We start from the raw sequence: 6000 nt of genomic DNA, 5'->3' as shown, positions 1-6000 counted from the left end.
TCCTGGGGAAGGTTGCTCTGCTGTTAGTTGTGGTGGCTTATCTTTGCAGTGCCTCCATCCAGACACACCCAGGGCTGGAGCCGAGGTGGGCCACTGAAGTCAGGCTGGAAACTCCAGTTCAGCTCATGGGTTCAGACTGAGACAAGTACTCAAGATATGCACAGCCATCTACCCTGCTCCCTAATGCCACCAGTCTAACTCCTCACTGCACTGTGCTGGGTATTGAACTAATACATAATAAAATGTAATGACTAAACCATTAACTGGCAACGCAAGGGCCAGATACCAAAATAAGATTTTCCCAGGCCTGTGGTAATGATTACCACGCACTTTTATCTTCTTACTTGGAAATATTATTCCCTTCCAAGCTAGAACACAGATCAGAAATATAAAGCACACAGAGAAAGGTTCACCTTAAAACACAGCCTGGCATTCACTAATGTAAGTGATGCAATGCACTGTCTACCTTAATCCAGATTATGTGAAAGAGAATGTGTTCATTGTCAATGAGCTACACAAGCCTATAAAACCCCAGAGAAAAGAGTGCTCTTTATTGCAAGAGAAGGCTAGCATACCATAAAGCAGAAGGCACTCCTATTTTCAGCCGCTGAACATGTAAAACTAAGGAAGGGTGTGGGAATCAGGAAAAGGCTCAGCAACATGAAAAGAGCCAAGATTTTTATGTGCTTCTAGTGAGTATGGAGATCTTTTTAAGTGCCTTGTTAGCTCTCTGAGCAGTTCTTTGTCTTCAGAAAATGTCTGGGAACTATCTCTGAATGAGGGCTCTTCTGGAGGTTTTAGATTGAGTAGCTGAAATACACCTTCTTCAGCTAAAGACCTTCTCTCCAGTTGCCAACCTTGATAATTCAGGGAAAAGAAGTTTCCATCTGAGCTCTTCCTGTCTGTTGAACTTTCAGAAGATCACAGCATCAGAAGGGGCACAGGAAAGGATCTGGGCGTTGCAGGGTTTTCAAGCCTGTGTGTAAGCTAACGGCACATCAGGATGCCAGGCTGGGCAGGAGCCATCTGGCACCGCCATTCACGTGATGGGGCAGCAGGCACAGGTCCGGGATGCAACAGGAGAGGTTATCTTCTGGGGGGGGCTGGCTGGCAGTTGGCACAGCCTTGGTCAGTGGATCACAGGCGGTGGCAACCAGCCGTGGCTGGCATGTGGAGCCGCGGCGCAGGCAGGAGGCTCTGCCCAGCACTGTAAATACACGCTCTCATCCGAGCTGCAGGCAGCCCAGAGGCAGAAGCCAGTGGCGTGAGTCCTGCACCTGATGTGTAGGATCAGGCAGGTCCAGGCTTATACAGGATCATACGCTGAACGTGAGTCAACTGTGTGACGCTCTTGCAAGGAAGGTGTTCTTGGCTGTATTTATAGGACTGTAACAGCTAAAACATGAGAGATGATTATGCCATGCTACTAATTGCTAATGACTCTCCAGCTGTAGTCCTGTGTCCATTTTTGGGAATAGTACTTCAAGAAATAGGCTGATGGTGAGCATCTATGGGAGAGCCACCTCCGCAACAGAAACTGAAATAACGTGATGTTATTCTGTGATAGAATACTGAAGCTATTTGGGTGCTTAATCTATAAAAGCAAATGCTAAAAGGGAAGCAGAGCAAACAGCTATCTTCTGGGAATAATAAAACATAAGTTATTTATTACTCTCCAGATTCATGGGAATAGAGTAAGAAGAAAAAAAAAATCAGTATTATTTAAATCTTTAGGTGAAAAGGAGAGTCAAGCTTTTAGGAGAATCTTGCTAACTATGGAAGTAGTAAAGACCTAGAACAGACTACCTGCAGAGGATGTGGATTCTCTGAGAAGGTTACACAAATACTGGTTAATCACAATCTGTTGATATTAATCCTTTCATAACGCAAAGGTTTTCATGAGATGCTTTCCTTAGGTCCCTCCCAAGCTGCTGGTCACATTGTGCCTGCCAGACACCTGCTTTCGGTGCTTCCTATTAAAAAAATGCCTTCATCTGGTGGTTGCGGGGTCCTAAAAAGTGTTTTCCCACACAGTCAGTGAAGGCATGTTAGAGGTGCCCATCTAAATTTTAACATCCTGTGTAGTAAATATAGTGCAGCCTCTCACACCGACTGGTCTCCAAAGCCAGTTAGGAACAAGGAACAGTAACACAACCTGAGCTCTTGGGGTGCTCTGAAATCAAACTCATCAATGTCAGTGAAATTTTCTGAGACTGTGATGAAATTGGTAATGGTATAGTTAGAGTAGGTTTTATATTATTTGCAGAAAATATACATGCAAACCCAGATATTGAATAAGGACCTTAAAAAGAAATATTGGATAACTTTTCATTCATTGTTAAAAAAAGGGTAATCACAACCTGCGTACATTGGGCAGCTGAATTAAAGCACATGTCCTAAGTTAAAGTACACTGCCTAAGTTTTGAGGGCACTTTGAGGGCTTTATTTACCCACATTACCATCATAGTATGGCTGTTTGTAAGAATTTAACAGAACCTTACAGCTACTCTAAAGTAGATGGTGCATTAATTTCCAAAGAAGAGTAAGCTAAATAGAAATACATCACATGTACTAGCACAGCCACAGAAGACTTAAGAATGAAGATACTCAAGGACTCAAAGGTATCTTTGGGGTAATCAAATCAAGGCAATGTCTCATATAGCTTCCATCAGAAATTGTCTCTTCTTCTAATTTCCAGCCTGGCTAATTTATATGCATTTGTACTTCTGCCCAAACCATCCATTAGCTTAAGTAATTGCTTTTTCATCTTCGATACCCTGCTAATTAGAGAGAGCAATCTTATGTTTTTTTCTCAGCTTTCATTTTGCTGGGCTACAAACCCCAGCTCTTCTGATGCCTTCCACTAATGCAGGTCCTTCATTCTCCTGGTCTGTTTTGCACCTCTTGTAGTCATTAAGCTTCCCTGAATGTGAGTGGCCAGGAGTGCACATGGTATTTCATAGCAGGTTTCCCCACTGCCCTGTGCAGTGACATTAATGCTTCCCTTTCTGTACTGGAGATATCGTCTCTGGTGCATTGTAGGAGCATCTTAATCTTTTTTGTGGCCATATTGTAGGGATAGCTGTGTAGAAATACCCCAGATAGCATTACCGTGAGGTAATGCCACAACTGAAAGTGATACTGCAGTGACCACTCAAATTTCCACATGAAGTTCTGTGCAGCTTCTGTGAGTCAAGATCAATTGACCCTGCATTAAATATAAATGTTGCATCTGCTAGTCTTCAGTCATATGAGCATCATTCTATATAGCATCACCCCATAGTAAGCAAGAGGAAATGCAATTGCATTATGATCTGGTGGATGTGCTGTTGTGTGGCTGTTGTTGCACCGTATGATCAGAAACTGCATAGTTACTGAAAGTCCAGACCTTTTCCATGCTCAGGTCCTTCAGATATTCAGCAGCTGACTTTGCTGAACAGCTCTCTGAATTTATAGGAATGCAGCTTTATGAGCAGAGATCAGAAACAAATTTCCCATGGTTTATCACTGTGATGATTCAATCCCTGATTATTTTCTATTACCAACTCTTCAGTGATGTCATAACTGATTAGCAAAACCTGTCTAAAACATTGTCATCTTTAACTATTATCATCCTTGATTATTTGGACTTACTGACCGGCACCCTGACCTCAACCCACTGGCCTAATTCCTGGCTTAACCTCAGACCTGTCTCATCACCAGATTTGTCTGGTGATCTGGACTCCTGGTGGAGCCTGGATATTATCACTGGAGCTGTCCTGCCCTGCTGTCACGCTGGCTTCTGGTGCCCCATCTCACTCTTCATCTTGTCCCTCAACTCCTTCCATCAGTTGAGTATATCAGCAGTAGTATTTCTTAGTTACCATGTTGGTTATTCTTCTACTCTCTCATGTTTTTTTTTTTTTATCTGCTGTTGCAACCTCCTAATGTTGTCTTTTTCTGTACCAGGAATGAAGCTCATAAAAGCCCTCTCAGCTGTCTTGTATCTTAGTTTAAACAGTTTCTTCACAATTACCAGAGTCTTGGTCCCAGAAATCCATGACAGAAGAGCTCATGGGGCATGCATGTATTTTTTCAGAGTCTCCAGGTCTGACTAAGAAAAACTGATCTTTGACAGAGACATCAACTAACAAATGCATCTTGAACATAAAGTTTCCACCAGAACAGAGAAAGAACTCAGACACTGGTGAAGTGGTGGAGGCAATGTCCACAAAAGAATTAACAACTTGGGAAGGAACTTGTGCTTGGGAAGAACAAGATGGGCCAGAAACAGAAATTAAGAAACCCGCCACAAAACTTTAAAATAAAGGGTTATAATGAAAAACAGAGACAAAATACATCAGAAACACATTAGCTCTGTAGAAATAAAAGAGATGATAAATTGGCTTCTCTCTGAAAACAGGAATGCTGAGAAATGTTCCAAAACACTGAGTTGGAATGAAGCTGTTCTGAGGCTTCCCAAAGCAGCCACTAGCTTTACTGCATTTCAGTGTATTTTTTTTTTTTTTAAGACTATTTGCCCTCATTGCTGTAAACTTATTTGAGCCTTGCAGGGCGTCACCTTAAAACTAGTATTCTGCAGACTCCTAGTGATCCCTGGCATACTTCTAGAAGCTCCCGAAAGGCAACCGTTGTCAATAGATTTTGTCTTATGCATTTTTTTGAATTTATAATTTGGAGAAGGTTGCAAACTGCAGCACACATACCATATGAATGTTCGCTTGTGTGTATATGTTCAGCAAGATGTTTTGTAGGTTATGAGATATTTTTTCTTAAGAGTGTAGTACTCCTAATAACTCAAATTGAAGGCATATCTATACATTATAGCAATGTAAATCATCCTTCTACACTAAGGACACACTTCATAAGCAGTCTCCTGTTTTAATTGATGATTTCAAAGATCTTTGTCATGAATTGGGGTGGACTCTCCCTGGGGCAGCTTTTAATCTAGTTTGGATACTATTGTACTTGCCTAAATAAACTCATACTTCAGCCAAGTGAAATGATCAGTGACAGCTTCTGGTCTAAGAACCACTCACATGTGGTTCCTTCAAACAACAATCCAGGACTGTTGATGCAAAAAAACCTAACAGAGGGTGAAAATGTTTCCACTCCCTTTCTGCAGGTCACTCAAAATTAGACTGTTAGAAAATGTAAGTGGCAAAGCAGGCTGGGCATGAAGACAATGCCATGAATAAAATACTAAAAATTCAGTTCAGTTTTTTACAATTGCACTGCTACAGATGTGATATTATTTTTTTTAGACTTCCTTTGAAACAATGCATCAAACAATGTACATGTACCCACTCCTACTTCAGGTTGGAAGTTTTAGCTTTAGATACATTCAGAACTAGAAAAACTCCTGAAAAAAAAAAATGAAAAATACTATTATGGATTTGCTTTGGTTTCAGAGAGTAGAGATTTTCAAAGGAGCTCAGCCTGTTTGGGTGTATTTGCTCATTAGCCAAGCAAAACAGGAGCTGAAAGGCAGTTCAGCTGTAGCCTATAAATATATTCTAGACTACACACTAGGAGAGAAGAAAAGCTTCTCATGAATATGTTTATGTTGGAAATTAGAAGGTTACTTAATCCTCACAGCATTGATGCTTTGTAGCAACCTTTCACTGGAAGAAGGAGGCAGAGCCATTTTAAGTTGCGGCTTCATTAGCTGCAAGGATGATCCCATGGTTTTCTGTGGCAAGAAATTACAGGGTGCGTGGGTCTATGGATGGGCTCCTTTTCAAAACATGGCCTTACTTGTCACAGTGGGAACTTTGGGATGCCGAGTGTTCCGGGTAACCTGGCTTTTACTAGATGTCTGAAAGTGAGCAGAGGCCATTCATTAACATCCTTTTCATGTGGTATTAACATGAGGCACCTGGAAGGCAAGAAGTAGGTATTCGATCACAGGCTACAGAATGATTTGAATAAAACAATTTATGAAGAATTTTCTTTTAAAAAAACAAAGAAATTCAGCATAAACAATTTCATGTGTGATAT

The sequence above is a fragment of the Tyto alba genome, unplaced genomic scaffold, assembly GCF_018691265.1.
Source record: "Tyto alba isolate M040663 unplaced genomic scaffold, T.alba_DEE_v4.0 Super-Scaffold_29, whole genome shotgun sequence".
Taxonomy (NCBI): Eukaryota; Metazoa; Chordata; class Aves; order Strigiformes; family Tytonidae; genus Tyto; species Tyto alba.
Note: the sequence above shows the minus strand (reverse complement) of the source record.